Genomic DNA, 16083 nt, shown 5'->3' on the forward strand with positions numbered 1-16083 from the left:
AGGTATGTGACCTCTGGTAATCAATCGTTATGGCCGCCATTGACAAACCATCAGCTAGTTTGTGCTTGCATGGTTCGACATTTAAACTTGGTTGCCACTTGTAGAGCTTGCCGGTGGATGAGAGAGCTCAGGCGGCGGAGACGATGGCAATGGAGGCGCAGTGGCGGGTGGAGGACCCGGTGTACGGATGCGCCGGGATCATCAGCCAGCTGCAGGAGGAGATTCAGCCAACGCAGTGCGAGCTCGCCAGGACGCGAGCGCAGCTCGCCATCGTCCCCGTGCACGGTGCGCAGCTGCAGGGTTCCACGGCTGCTCTTCCGCCGCCGCAGCCGCAGCGAGACGAGGGCCACCGCGTCCCCGTCGCGCAGATGCAAGGCCAAGGGCAAGGAAAGGCGGTGTCGTTGCTTGACCCGGACGACGGCCACCGCGTCGCTGTCGCGCAGATGCAGGGGCAGGGAGAGGCGGTGTCGTTGCTTGACCGGCCCGGACGACGGCCATCGCGTCCCCGTCGCGCAAAGGCAGGGGCAGGGAGAGGCGGTGACGTTGCTGGACCCGGATGAGTTCCGGAACTCGACGGGCTCTGAGCTCTGATCGATCAAGCGCGTACGTGCATCCACGCTGGGGGAAAATGCCAGGGCGATCGATGGCGGCATTGGGCTTTTTACCACTGAAGTTGATAATTGATGAATAAATAATGTCGTGTTGCAATGATTTACACTCAACCTTTTATTGTCCTTATTAGGTAGAGAATCTCTTGTTAAATTAAGAGATTTGAAAGGCGTGTGTGTTGGTGGAACTGAATAGAAATGTACAGACATCTGAAACGCGCATGTATTGGTGACATTGAGTCGGAATAAACTGGATCATGGTTTTCGATCTTGTTTTCCATATAACCCGGCTCGTTTCCACAAGGTCAAAGCTGCATTTCATGAACGGTCTGAAGATAAACTCCAGACGCCAACCGTGCCGCCATCATCTTCATAAAAGGAAAAAAGCAGGATCATATAGGAATTTCCATCGTCTTTAAAGTTGTACTGATGATTTTCATCTTGTCGAATTGATCGTCTTCTCTACTTCAAAAAATATATATAAATACGAAAGACACATCGTGTTTTATTCCGTATAAAAAACAGGGTACTCATACTAATATATGTGTATGTTTGTACTGAGATACTTTTCACGGAGTAATTTTAAATACGGTGTGACCCGTCATGTTGCTTTTCCCGTTCGGGAAAAAGAGTACCCGAACTAATCTCCCTATGGGTTTGTGCTGACCGTGTTTTCACACTCGTCTTTTACTTTGTTTTTTGGTAAGGTTTTCCTTGTTACTTTTTAACGGTTTACAGTATCATCGCCAATGATCTTGCATGGTTTACATCATTGAACTGAATGCTATTCTTTTCAAAACAAAAATGTTTTGCATGTTTTCTTCTAACTCAACTTTTTTTGCAATGATGTTCTGGACTTCTCTCATTTTACGACTTGTACATTTACCATTTGCATTTTTGTGGGGTTTCTTTTTTTTTAATTTTTACAATTTGAATTTTTATGTGTGTTTCTTTTTTAATTCAAACTGACCATTTCTTTTTATTCCGAACTAATCACCGTTTTTAACTCGTACTGGTCAACATTTTTAATTCAAACCTTTTTGTACTTTCATATGACAGAAATTATTCATCTCCCCTGACCTCTTAAAGTTCAAGAGTCAGGCACAAACATCCTCATCTTAGCAATTTCTTTTTATTCTGAACTGGTCGCCGTTTTTAACTTGTACTGATCAATACTTTTAATTCAAATCTTTTTGTACTTTCATATGACAGAAATTATTCATCTCCCCTGACCTCTTAAAGTTCAAGACTCAGACACAAACATCCTCATCTTAGCAATTTCTTTTTATTCCGAACTGATCGCCGTTTTTAACTCGTACTGATCAATATTTTTAATTCAAACCTTTTTGTACTTTCATATGACAGAAATTATTCATCTCCCCTGACCTCTTAAAGTTCAAGACTCAGGCACAAACATCCTCATCTTAGCAGGACAAGCTAATTCATTTGCATGCAGAGCAACAATAACAATACTCCTAACATACCAAGGGACGTCACATCATACAATAATTTTGAACTTACATAATCCTGAAACAGGAACTTCATTTTCTTTTAATTAGCAATTCTGAATGTACTAGCGATGTAATTGAATTTTTTAGACCATAGTAATTGAACTTCAAGCACATTTCTTTATAAAACATTTTTTTTTTCCATTTGCACAATGATTATGTCCTTGTCAGTACGACTCATCAGAATTGTAGACGGCATCAGTACTAGTGCTCTTTTTCCAAAAAAATGTGTAAGAATAGAAGCATTTTCCTTTATGGATGTTACTTTTAATGTAAACCTTTCTTACCATGAAATTAATGTAACAATAAGCAATGAGAGATACCTTCACAGGTGAACATACAGTTGCGAGATCACAACATGAAGTAAATTTTTCACTAAAATTTTGTGAACAAAATACATTATTAAACTTAGTGCAGAAACAAAAAGTTAAGATAATGGTGCCGGCCACGCGACCAGAGATGTCATGTGCGCCTGGAAATTAAGCTAATGGCCCATCATTGCGCTCATTTGTATGCAAAGCACTCGTTCGACATGAGCTCCTTCGAGGAAGCTTGCATGGTCTAGAGAAAGCAAGTTTTTTGTATGTAAAGCACCGTACAGACATTTTGTGCATAGTATATACTGCATGAGCTGATCACATACTCCATATACTACTAGAATGGAGTAGCTAGTACTACAGTAATAATAAATATACAAGAAATGAATGGTTTTACTTCTCCCTAATACTGAAACACACATGAGAATCTAATCCTAAAAGCCTGCAATATGAACCAAAAAAGCCAACAAGATGAGCTGAAAAACCCTAGAAACATGTTGATTTGTTTTTTGTAAGTACATGTGCTAAACTGATATAGTTTAAGTCAATGAACTGTTGTAAAATAAGTAATAGTACTGCTACTGGCTTTTATATATTTCACGAAAAAAATCAAACAAAGTTAAGAAAAGGCAGACGACTGCATAAGTACTAGAACTGCTACTGTTTTTGTACATGGTCTAGAAAAATCAAACCTTTTGTAATATCTACTTCAAACCTGTTGTAACAACCGCTTCCACTCTGTGGGAGCTTGTAGTACCCAAACCTGAATTTTTACTGAAAGAAAAAGGCACCACAACCTCAGTGGTAAGATATTTCACAAGTCTTACAACAACGAAGAAACCTGAAACCTGAGGTGGCATTTAATTGTACAAGTTGTGGTCAACTAACTGCGGATGCATCACACATATGGCGACTAAACTACACAGGTTGAAGCTAACTCGGCCACGGTGGCAAGATAATTCAGAAGTATGCGCACATCGTTCATTGATTATAGGGTATGCAAATGGGATAGCAGAGAGCTATAGTAATGATAATTAACCTAACCAGTATATGTGAAAACAAGTTGAAGTTTCTTTTAGTGGGTAACAACTTCAGTTCAGGTGTGTCCCACAGAAAATTCCATAATATTTACAGAACATCTAACAAAGATCATTCTTTACTGCCGCCTCTTGTTACTTTTTTCTCAGAGAAATATATGAACCAAGACTAGTTCAACTAGCACGAGAAAACAAACTAGTTGTTGCATCTACAAAAATCTGAAATGACCATCTAATAACTAAGTGACTTACAACTAGCACATTCAAAACTGTTGCCTCCTGCTGCTTTTTTCTTAGAGAAAAATCTGTACTGAACATCTAACAAACAGCACACTTTGCATCTTGCCTCTGTCTGTCGCATCTGGTTGCAAAAAAATAACAACAAAGAAATAAAATCCCCTTTTTTATCGACTTTGAACTTCTGTATTTTTTCTCTGAGCTTACCTCTCTCGAGATCTGAACTGATTAGTATTACAATTACACGAACAACTGGATGAGCTGATGTAAGTACATATAAAAAGATGACCAAGTTCATGTATATTAACCGGAGAAGTTCAAAAAGGAACTTCATCTTCACCATACAGACTACACCAATACTGAAAACTGAAGAATAACTGAAGTACAAGAGAGAGAAGAGCCTAAGTTCAAACGACAACAAACATAAGCTGCAAGCTCCATGTTCCAGCCTGTAGATGATTCATTTTAATGTCAGGTTCCTCAGTCCAACATTAAAGTAACACACAGGACCAATCAGCACACAAATCATAATACCAATCCCTACTGTCTTTTGTTGACTGAAGTACAGATGTGCATGCATACCTTGACAGTAGTCGGAGACGAGCACAACAACGTCCCGGCCGCCACCCCGCTTCCGCCGCTGACGGCCAGCAATGACGCCGCGGCGAGGAGGGCGTCCAGTCCCTTAGCTCACTTGTTGATCAACATCTGCCCACAGTCCACTTATTGAATAAAGCCATGAATGCGTCCCTGAGAATAAAACAGACAAGATGAGAGGACGGTAACACACGAGATTGAGTTCGGTTCAGGTGTTTTTAAGAAGAGTAGCCTGATACAAAGACAGGCTTCCCATTTGAGCATGTAAAAAACCTGAATCCAGGAGGCGGGTAGCTGCACGCTAGTGTTGAACGGACTCTGCTAGAAATTGTGAACGGACTGGGGTGGCTGAGGCGAACGGCTTGTGTGCCGACAAGGCAGAGGACGACGCTGGAAGCTGCAGCACATGGGATGCCACTACCGGCTGGCAGAGAATATTAAGAGGAAGGAAGGAAGGGCGATGCCATGCGCGACAGGCAGTGAATTGGGAGATGGTGGTGGGGGCGCTGGATCCGGCAGCGGGCATTGAATCCATCCCGTTCGCGAGCAGCAGTTGGCGTCGATGGCGGCGGGGAGCTTCACGGGGAGGGCCCGGCGGCGGGGAGACTCGCTGGTAGGGGCCGGCGAACGCCCGCGGGGAGGCGCGTGGGGAGGAGACGAGTAACGCCAGCGGGGAGGTGCACGGGGAGGGGCCAGCGCCCGCCGGAGGGGAGGCGCGCGGGGAGGGGCCGGCGAGCCCGTCGGAGGGGAGGCGCGCAGGGAGGATCCGGCACCCGTCGACGGGAAGGTGCGCGGGGAGGGGGTGGCGCCCGTCGGAGGGAAGGCGCGCGCGGAGGGGCCGGCGAGCCCGTTGGCGGGGAGGCGTGCGGACGGGCGGCCGGCGGCAGCGCGTGGGTCGGAGGAGCTACCCGTCACGGCGCTGCGGGCTCCCTCGCTCCGGCTGCCGCCGTCGCGGGTGCCTCCGGCGGTAGGAGGCGGGTTAGGTTGGGGACGGGTCGGGGAGTTTCTACTGTCGTCTCGCGTTGCGCCCTTACATATATACACACACAATTATAAGGACATGCTTGCACAACCAAATTAAACATCCACTTACATAGATGGCTACTATAACCATGGTATTTGCACATACTAAAGTAAACTATTACACACATAATTACATAGGTGATTACTACACACATGACATTTCCACATCCCCATAAAGTAAACTATAAATTACATGCATGATTAATTAGCATAACGATCAACTGATCATCATCTACTTCTTGTGACCCTTGCTCTGCTTGTGGCTCGATCTAGACTCGTCGATTTGGGTAACGAGGCACTTCCTCATGTCAAGGATCCACATGTGCATCTCGTAGCATGTGTACACGCTCTTGGCCGCAAACCTAAGGTGAGGTTCATCCAGTTGCCGCATCTAGGCCCCGTACCAGGATACGGGACTTGTTCTTTGGGCATCCTGCTTCATCTTTTCGTAGTAGGAGTCGATGATGGCCGAGGCGAGTTCGATCAGGGAGTCCTTCTTCGTGCTGCCCCAGACCCTGTAGTAGTCATGGATTTCGACAAGGTTCTTGCAGGCCAAGCCCGTAACACTGAGTGCTTTTACATCGTCGGTGGTTTTCACCGTGGCGAACTTGTAGTCAGTGCTGTTGACAAACCTATTGAAACGGTCGCAAGGCTCTGTGGCCATGCAGTAGTGGTAGATGAGGACATGATGGTGCACGCACAACTGGGCGACGACAACCTTCTGATCTATGCCGGGACGACCAGCGGTGTACTGGAGGTCGATGCCGACCACCTTGTACTTGTCTCCAGCAAGCAACTGCTCAACGCTGTTGATGTAGTCGTCCACCATGGCCGGGTCGATGGTGTACACCACCGAGACATCCATATCCTTCACGTGGGTCTCCACTCTATGCTCGCCGAACTCCATTGGAGCGCCGCTGGACATCCCCTCTCCATGTGTCGTCGTGGGTGTGCTTGTTGTGTTGTGGGGCGCGATCGAAAGGTTGAAGAGACTAAGATTATAATGGCCGTGGGAATTAAAGGGGAAGCCGGACGGCCAGGAATATCGGCAGGCCCTGATGGCAGTTCTAATTTGCAGCGCGTAACTTCATCATGCCGCACGTAACTGCATCACGTGGCAACGCGCGCGGCGCAACCACATGCATATGGGGCCCCCGACGTGATCGTGCGCACGCCCAACCGCTGGCAGAGCGCGCGGAGGGACACGAGCAGAGCGCTCCGCGGTCGCCTCAACGGCGAGCAACCATATATATATGTATATAGCAGTTGAACGTGCAAGGAAAAACTGTCCACAAGCCGAGCACGCCGATGGACGCGAGAAGAGCGTGCCAACAGACGCGACAGAGCGCGCCGCGGCGCCTAACGGCAAGCACAGCGCGCTGCGGCACCTAACAGCGAGCAGAGCTTGCCGAAGGACGCGAGCAGAGGACGACACAGTGATACGTGGCAAATAACACGAACTGTGCGAGCGATGTCGGAGACATTAAGCACGAATCAGATTAGAGTTGTGTGTGCGATACGTGGCATATAGTTGATCCATCCGAACTGTTTGTGATGAAATAAGCCGTGTGTGTTGTGTTCAAATGCTTGCTGGTATATAACCTTAAATTTAACAAAAAAGTGTTAATGCATGTTACAAAAATTGTATACCTGGAAACTATGTTTAAATACGACTCCAATGATATAATCTTTGGCGACATGCATTCGTATTTTATTAGTTAAATCCTATTTATAAACCAGGACGGGGTATAGTAGGTAATTAAATCGCAAACGTTTTTTTTATTAACTGTATGTGTACGTGTCCTCTCGTCCTTCTCTCGCACGTCTTGTCACCCTGCTGCCGCAGACGGCTTACAGCGCAAGCTTGCGCAGCGCGCGGGGAATTCTTTTGGCCAAACGGTGGCGCCAATGAATAGTCGGTGAGCCCGTTCCTGCGCAACCTCGCAGGTTCCCGCGTAAGCTTCCCTCCCGACTCGGTGAAACCCCCCAAAATCCCAATGCTTACCGGCCTGCTATAAAAACCCTCACGGCCGGCGAGTCCCGCGTCGCATTTTCCCCTCCCTCCCTGTAGCTTATCTCGTCTGCTTCTCCCACAATCGCCAATGGCACCTGTCCGCCGTCGTCGCTCAGCCACTCCGCCGTCATCAGAGGAAAGCTCCAGCTGGGAGGCTACACCGCGGCAGCGACGCAGTCCCCGGAGTAGTGTAGTGCGTGTGGAGTCCCAGTTGAGTGTGCGCGGAACACCCACCACACGCTTCACCGCCGCTGCTCGTCGGCAACTGATGCCGGCCGCCGTTGCCGCCACAGCACCGTCGAAAGCCAGGGCCATCTCCCGCTACGCCGGCATGGCCCGAAGGCGGGACGTGGCCATCATGGCCGCCACCGCACTGCCGGCCACCGTGGCCATCACCCGCTCCGCCACCACGGCCCGAAGGCGGGAGGTGGTGGTCGTGGCCGCCACCCCATCGTCGGCCGCCGTGGCCGCCAGCCCACAGTCGACCGCCGGGATTATCACCCGCTCCGCCTTCGCGGCCCGAAGGCGGGAGGCGGAGGTGGAGGCCCGCACGTGCGTCAGCGACCTTGCGCGCTACATCAAGTTCCTATGGAAGGAGGAGGAGCGCTTCGTCGAGCATGCAAAGAGCCTTATCGCAGCCGTGGCTGCAGCACACGCCGACGCAGAGGCGAGGAATCAGGAGATCTATGAGCAGTCCGGCTACTTCGAGAGGGATCGTCTGGAGCGGCAGTGGGCGTTCGAGTTGGCGAGCGTCGCTGAACGTGCAGTAGCGGCAGGCACCGTATTGCATTTGTCCAGCTCGTCGGTAGGCTCCTCCTCCTCCTCTACCTCTTACTGAGCGGGTGAGCGCGCTCGGCAGAGGAGAGGCTGCCGGAAGTAGCACAAAGCCCCTCCGTGGTAGTAGTAGTATTTAGGGGCTATTTTGTTCAGTTCATCTGACTATAGATGTGTGGTCGAACTGTACAACGTACTTAAAATTAGCTAGTATATATAGTTAAACTAGCTATTTCAGTACGTGGTTAGCAACAATTGGGGAGAAGTTTGGTCGGTTCAGCTGTCGAGTTGAACTGTTTGTATAAATTAAGAACGACTGCTTAATCTATGAATGAAATCTATGTTTAATTGCTAAATTTTAGTTAAAAAATTAGATCGTGCTAATGATTTCTAGCTGCATATTTTGACAAATCGCAGTGTTACAAGGATTGACAAATGGCAACATTACTAGATCAACAAATGTAAATCTTTCTAGTTTGACAAATGGCAAGATACCTAATATGACAGATGCAAATCTTACCAAATTGTTTGTACGTGGTTGCACACGGGTCATCCAAAACAACTGTTTGCATTGAAGGGATGCACAAATCCTGCGCTGCTCTCACTTTGCATACGGGTGTTCTATCTATAACGTTTGCGATCAAGAGCTGCACAAATCCTGCTCGGCACATTTTCCCTTGGCTTCCTGGGTAAGCTGTCGGTTTGCATACGGGTGTTCTAACTAAAACGTTTGCGATGAGTGTTTTATATTTAAAAACCGAATTAAACTGGGGAAACCGAATTAAACCTGGGGAAGCTGACAAATTTTTTACCACGGCATGTTGATGCCGCTCCATGATAGCAATGCCAAGTTACATCAATTTCAGACGAGTTTTGGATTTACTAGAATTTAAAAACCAGGTATCTCAATGTTTGCGGCCGAGTGACGGTGGCAGGGTGTTTGAAATTCATTCCCATTTCTTGCATGGGACCTAAGCATGCATCCAAGGACACATATTTGATTTTTCAACCAGTTTATATGCACTGGAGAATGTGCATGTAGTTCAAATTTGAATTATGCACATAAAATGCCTGGAAAACCCAGTTAATGTATAAAAATGTCTAAACGAACCCCGAAAAATTCCAAAATTGAACACAACACTCTTGTTGTTCTATGTTGACACTCGAAATTTTTTGAAAGCAATAAGAGGCAATGGATATAGTTTCGTCCCCAAAGGTGGCACGTTCCCTACCGAAACCATCACGCTTGTTGTGAGAAGTTCTGGTTTGTGAGAAGTTTAAACCCAAACCTACAAATGGGACAAAAATTTTACCACGGCATGTTGATGCCGCTCCATGATAGCATGCCAAGTTTGATGAATTTCAGACGAGTTTTCGATTTACTAGAATTTAAAAACCAGGTATCTCAATGTTTGCGGCCAAGTGACGGTTGCAGGGTGTTTGAAATTCATTCCCATTTCTTGCATGGGACCTAAGCATGCACCCGAGGACACATATTTGATTTTTCAACCAGTTTATATGCACTGGAGAATGTGCATGTAGTTCAAATTTGAATTATGCACATAAAATGCCTGGAAAACCCAGTTAATGTTCAAATTTGAATTATGCACATAAAATGCCTGGAAAATCCAGTTAATGTATAAAAATGTCCAAACAAACCCCGAAAAATTCCAAAATTGAACACAACACTCGTGTTGTTCTTTGTTGACACTCAAAAACATTTGAAAGCAATAAGAGGCTACAGATATCGTTTCGTCCCCAAAGGTGGCACGTTCCCTACCGAAACCATCACGCTTGTTGTGAGAAGCTCTAGTTTGTGAGAAGATTATACCCAAACCTGCCCCAAATGGGACAAAAAATTTACCACGACATGTTGATGCCGCTCCATGATAGCATGCCAAGTTTCATGAATTTCATACGAGTTTTGGATTTACTAGAATTTAAAAGCCATGTATCTCAATGTTTGCGGCCGAGTGACGGTGGCAGGGTGTGTGACATTCATTCCCATTTCTTGCATGTGACCTAAGCATGCAACCAAGGACACATATTTGATTTTTCAACCAGTTTACATGCACTGGAGCATGTGCATGTAGTTCAAATTTGAATTATGCGCATGAAATGCTTGGAAAACCCAGTTAATGTATAAAAATGTCCAAACGAACCCCAAAAATTCCAAAATTGAACACAACACTCCTGTTGTTCTATGTTGACACTCGAAAAAAATTTAAAGCAATAAGAGGCAACGGATATTGTTTCGTCCCCAAATGTGGCATGTAGAAACCATCACGCTTGTTGTGAGAAGCTCTGGTTTGTGAGAAGCTTATACCCAAACCTGCCCCAAATGGGACAATTTTTTTACCACGGCATGTTGATGCCGCTCCATGATAGAATGCCAAGTTTCATGAATTTCGGACGAGTTTTGGTACTAGAATTTAAAAACCAGGTATCTCAATGTTTGCAGCCGAGTAATGCTGGCAGGGTGTGTGACATTCATTCCCATTTCTTGCATGAGACCTAAGCATGCAACCAAGGACACATATTTGATTTTTCAACCAGTTTATATGCACTGGAGACTGTGCATGTAGTTCAAATTTGAATTATGCGCATAAAATGCCTGGAAAACCCAGTTAATGTATAAAAATGTCCAAACAAACCCCGAAAAATTCCAAAATTGAACACAACACTCCTGTTGTTCTATGTTGACACTCAAAATTTTTTGAAAGCAATAAGAGGCAACGGATATTGTTTCGTCCCCAAAGGTGGCACGTTCCCTACCGAAACCATCACGCTTGTTGTGAGAAGCTCTAGTTTGTGAGAAGCTTATACCCAAACCTGCCCCAAATGTGACAAATTTTTTACCACGGCATGTTGATGCCGCTCCATGATAGCATGCCAAGTTTCATGAATTTCAAACGAGTTTTGGATTTACTAGAATTTCAAAACCAGGTATCTCAATGTTTGCGGCCGAGTGACGGTGGCAGGGTCTGTGACATTCATTCCCTTTTCTTGCATGGGACCTAGGCATGCAACCAAGGACACATATTTGATTTTTCAACCAGTTTATATGCACTGGAGCATGTGCATGTAGTTCAAATTTGAATTATACACCTGAAATGCCTACAAAACCAAGTTAATATATAAAAACGTCCAAACGAACCCTGAATAATTCCAATTTTTTTGACGACACACCTATAGTTGCATGTTCACTGCAGATAAAAGTTCTAATAATTCAAACACCATCCTTTATAGCTGTGACCCCATTACATAATTCAAATCAAGACGATAAATCAAGTAGATCGCACACAGTTTATTATCACCAACCGTGTGAGATGCAGCACAAAATATCTTGGAGCACCGTTGCTGTATAGTACGCCTATGGCTTACGAGAGAAGGTGCGTCGGCTACAGTCCACAGCCAGCGTGTCAAGCACACTAGCACACTCCCCAAATATCATTTCACTGTTCATTCGTCTCCGGTGAAAGATGGGGACGTGGACCCACGTCGTGAGGGAAACTTTGGAGGCCCACTTCGGCGAGAGCGCGGCCGCAGCCGCTAGGCGCGTGCTAACAAGCTTCGTGAGGGCGACCGCAGTATACGTCCGGGCGGCCAAGGCAGCCCAAACGACCGCTGTTGCTTCTTAGGCGGCGGCAGCAGCATCTGCCACGGGGATAGCAACTGGCGAGAGCAGCACAGCAGCTGTCCGTTCCGCAGCGGCGGCCTTAGCCCTGATGGAGGCCGCCCACTACCATGTCGAGGCCGTCCACGCCCAGCTTGTGGCGGTCACCGCACAAATCGAACGAAGCTTCTACGACAACGGTCGGCAACCCACGACAGAAGAGCTGGCAATCGCCAAGAGAGTTCGAGCAGCCGTCCATTCCTACTCGGCATACCTTGCCACGACGGAGCCCGCCAGAGCCCAGATCGCGGCCGCCCACGCCCAGCTCGTGGCGGCCTATTCCAAAGGCGGACGCGGATGGCGAGATGCTTGCCGAGTATGGTGCAATTGATGCCATGGAGCCCCTTCCCCAGGAGACCGTCGGGCGTGAGCTGGACATGGGGGCGGTGGCGGAGATCGACGAGCACCAGCCGTAGTAGTACTCTTTGTTTTGTTTAATTAAGAGCGCCGGTCTTTAATTTGTTAGAGTAATGTTTAGGTCAGCTAGCTCTGTTTAATTGCTGAACTTGCTCGATTAAGAAGTTAGTTTCGTTTGTGTTCCCAAATTATGCAATGACGTGGATGACCACTATAACCAGGGAAATTCAAACCGAAATTTTTGACGTTCAAACTCAACACACACGGGTTAAGCTATCTGAATCGTTTGTGATGTTCACATATCGTCACTACAAAAAAAAGACACATCCGTGACATTTTGGGCCGAACGAAAAAAATTTCTGTCATACATATGACACTTCTATGACGGTAATTGTGACAAAACCCGGTATCATCATAGATGTGGTGGGCTCCTACTTCTCTGACAAAAAATCATGACAGAAAATGGGCTTTTCGTCCTGGGCGGGCCGGAGACGCAGCTGCATGACATTCTTTAGGCCGTCCATGACGGACAAAACCGTGGTAGAAGCGAGGGCGAGGAAAATTTCGGGGAGTTCCCGGTTACGGTGGGAGGTCGGGGGCCGAGCGATGCGCGTTTCTCTCGTACACGTACGCGCGTGTGTGCGAGGCGTTGGCTCTAACTGAACCCGAGTGATTGCACTGCAGGCTACGCGTTACTGAACCCGAGCGATCGATTGACGGCTGTTAACTGAACCCGATCGAGCGATTCCTTCGCTACTGCTGCTAACTGAAGCCGATCGATGTTGCCTCTGGATGAACAGTGAGCGTTGCTGGGGGGGTTTGGATGAACAGTTCCCGGTGGGAGTGGATGAACAGGACCCCGTGGTGTTGCCTCTGGATGAACAGGACCCCGATCGATCGAGCCGGTTGGGGCTGGATGAACAGGACCCCGTGGAGGGCAGGATGAACAGGACCACCCCGTGGAGGGCAGAATGAACAGTAGACGGTGGAGGGCTGGATGAACAGTAGCCCGTGGAGGGGTGGTTGAACAGGAGCCCGTGGAGAGGGCTGGTTGAACAGTAGCCGGTGGAGTAGCGCGTGGTGGAGGCTGGATGAACAGGAGCCCGTGGATGAACAGTCACAGGTGGAGGCTGGAGGAGGTCGACGGTGGATGAACAGTAGCCCGTGGAGGCTGGAGGGGGTCGACGGTGGAGATGAACAGTATCCCGTGGAGTCCCGTTTTGCGGTACTCCACACCCCTCCCAATGAATAGGACCCCCATTTCGACCGTAGCGCTCGAACACAAGTCTGTTTCCTCCGTTTTGCGGTACGCCACACCCTCCCGATCAACAGGACCCCCGTTTCGACCGTAGGAGGTCCGTTTCCTCCGTTTTGCGGTACGCCAGACCCCTCCCGATGAACAGGATCCCGTTTCAAATGTGGCCGGTCGAACACAAGGCCGTTTCCTCCGTTCTGCGGTACGCCAGGCCTCGTTTCCATCGGCTGTTCCATCCAAGCCCTCCCGATGAACACGACGACGCATTCCGTTCCGACCCAGCCGGTTGGCTCCCCATGAACACGATGACGACACTGTTTCTCCGTTCCGACCCAGCCATGTACACAAGCCCTGGCCGTACGTATGTGCGAGTAGGCGTTCGAGACCCTGCCCGTATGTACGTACGTGGCCGTATTTTCTTTCTTGCACACTGGCCGTTGTACGTACGTGTACATGCTACGTGCGCGCCTCTACTACGACACGTGCGCGCCTCTACATCCACCAGTATATATGTACGTACACGTTCGCGACCAGAATGACAACGCTACGTACGCTTCGACCAGGTGGGTCCCGACTGTCAGGCACTTCCTTGCCTGCGAAGATGTAGCTGGTGGGTCCCAGCTGTCAGGGGGCGAATCATTTTTTTTGCCCGGATGCACTTCCTTGCGTGCGAAGATGTAGCTGGTGGGTCCCAGCAATCAGGGGGAAACGTTTTTTTCGCGAAATACTGTGGCCCGTCCGGTGGGTCCCAGCTGTCAGGTGGAGGAATCATTATTTTCCGCGTAATAAGGAGACACTTCCTTGCTGCGGCCGTGGACCCAGCTGTCAGCTTCTCCACGTACAGTCCACATCCGATGGAAGTCGTTCCTTGATCACGTTGACCACGCCGCGCCGAGAGCACCAGGGCGGTGGACGACGACGAGGCCTAGGAAGGGGACGACGGGGAGCCGGGGAAGACGCGGCAGTGGAAGCCCGCGCGGAGAGGAGTACGAGGGTTCACTGGTTCGGCTGCGGTGTGAGGCTGCCGTCGCCGCAGGGCCTGGCCAGCGGTGGGAATAGTAGGGGCGATGAGGCCTCCGCGGCAGCACAGCCGGCCACGGGAGGCAGGAGCATGCGGCACGACCGGCGCAGCTTTGGGCGGCTGGAGCAAGAAGACCAGAGGTTGAAGAAGCACTACAGCCGTTGGATGGACATCATACGGTCACTGGAGCTACAATCGTTCATATTGACTAAAGTTGACAAAGGCCCCCGTCCCAGTCAACTTAGTAGGCCCACAAGTCAGCCTCCCACCATGGTGGGTCCCAGCTAGCAGGGGGAGTATTCATTTTTTTGTGCGTAATAAGGAGGTACTTCCTTGCGTGCGAAGATATAGCTGGTGGGTCCAAGCTGTCAGCGGCGGTAACGTTTTTTTTGCGAAATACAGAGGCCCTTTCGGTGGGTCCCTGATGTCAGGTGGAGGAATCATTATTTTGCGCGTAATAAGGAGACATTTCCTTGCGTGCGGCCGTGGACCCAGCTGTCGGCCTCTCCACGTACAGTCCACTTCAGATGCATGTCGGTCGTTGACCACGTTGACCAGGCCGCGCCGAGAGCACCAGGGTGGTGGACGACGACGAGGCCTAGGAAGGGAACGACACGGAGGCATGGAAGACTCGGCAGTTGTTTCCCACGCGGAGGGGAGTACGACTGTACGAGGGTTTACTGGTTCGTCTGCCGTCGCCGGAGAATAACAGCAGGTGTGGGTGACTAGAGGGATGGCTAGGCCAGCGATGGGAGTACGGTGGGGCAGTGAGCCCTGCGCGGCAGCAGAGCCCGCCGCGGGGAGGAGGGAGCAGGCAATCCCGCCGGCGCTTGTTTGAGCGGCTGGAGCAGGAAGAGCAGAGATTGAAGAAGCACGACGGCCGTTGAATGGCCATCCAACAGTCACTGCTTGTGCGTCAACCTTTTTTTAGGAAAGCCTCAAATCTGTGGAAAACAGCATACAACCCATCTGCCATTATTTCTAATAATTTACAGCCCATTTGCTAATTATTAAGGTTTTTTTGGGCCCATATTCTTTTTGTTAGCATTATAGCCCATATTGTGGCCACGGTTAAAAAATTATACGAATTTTTGCATATTTTGGTGCGGTCCGAACTATTTTTAATCCCGAAATTTCGACTCACATTCAAACTGATTTTAAAAATAAATGTATATCAATATAAAATCCAACAAATTCTCCACGCATAAAAATTAATGTAATTTAAAATCTCGAAATGAAAAAAAAGATATTTGAAACTAATTGCCGGTTTGATGTGTTTTAAAAATGTACAGCCCAATTCTCATTACTGATGGGCCATTTTCTCGGCCAGCCGAATGAAAGCTCTCCTCGTCTTGAAACATTTGCAGCCCAACAGGCCTGACAAAGCGACTTACTTGGCAAATCACAAAAAAACTGGGCTGTTGCCGTGGACCCAGCTGTCAGCCTCTCCACGTATAGTACTCTTCCGATGGAAGTCGTTCCTTGACCACGTTGACCACGCCACACGGAGAGCACCACGGCGGTGGACGACGGCGAGGCCTAGGAAGGGGACGACGCGGAGCCGGGGAAGACGCGGCAGTGGAAGCCCGCGCGGAGAGGAGTACGAGGGTTCACAGGTTCAGCTGCGGTGTGAGGCTGCCGTCGCCGTAGGGCCTGGCC

The 16083-nt window shown here is 48.6% G+C and overlaps 1 long non-coding RNA gene across 1 annotated transcript; it reads right to left on the reverse strand.

Moving 5' to 3' along the window:
- Window positions 1-3624: 3624 nt before the first annotated feature.
- Window positions 3625-5320, reverse strand: LOC123180608 (uncharacterized). The gene is made up of 3 exons (XR_006491140.1): window positions 4578-5320; window positions 4290-4457; window positions 3625-4156 (listed from the first exon to the last, which is right to left on the reverse strand). It is a non-coding gene; the product is annotated as an uncharacterized lncRNA (long non-coding RNA).
- Window positions 5321-16083: the final 10763 nt, after the last annotated feature.

The sequence above is a fragment of the Triticum aestivum genome, chromosome 1D, assembly GCF_018294505.1.
Source record: "Triticum aestivum cultivar Chinese Spring chromosome 1D, IWGSC CS RefSeq v2.1, whole genome shotgun sequence".
Lineage (NCBI taxonomy): Eukaryota > Viridiplantae > Streptophyta > Magnoliopsida > Poales > Poaceae > Triticum > Triticum aestivum.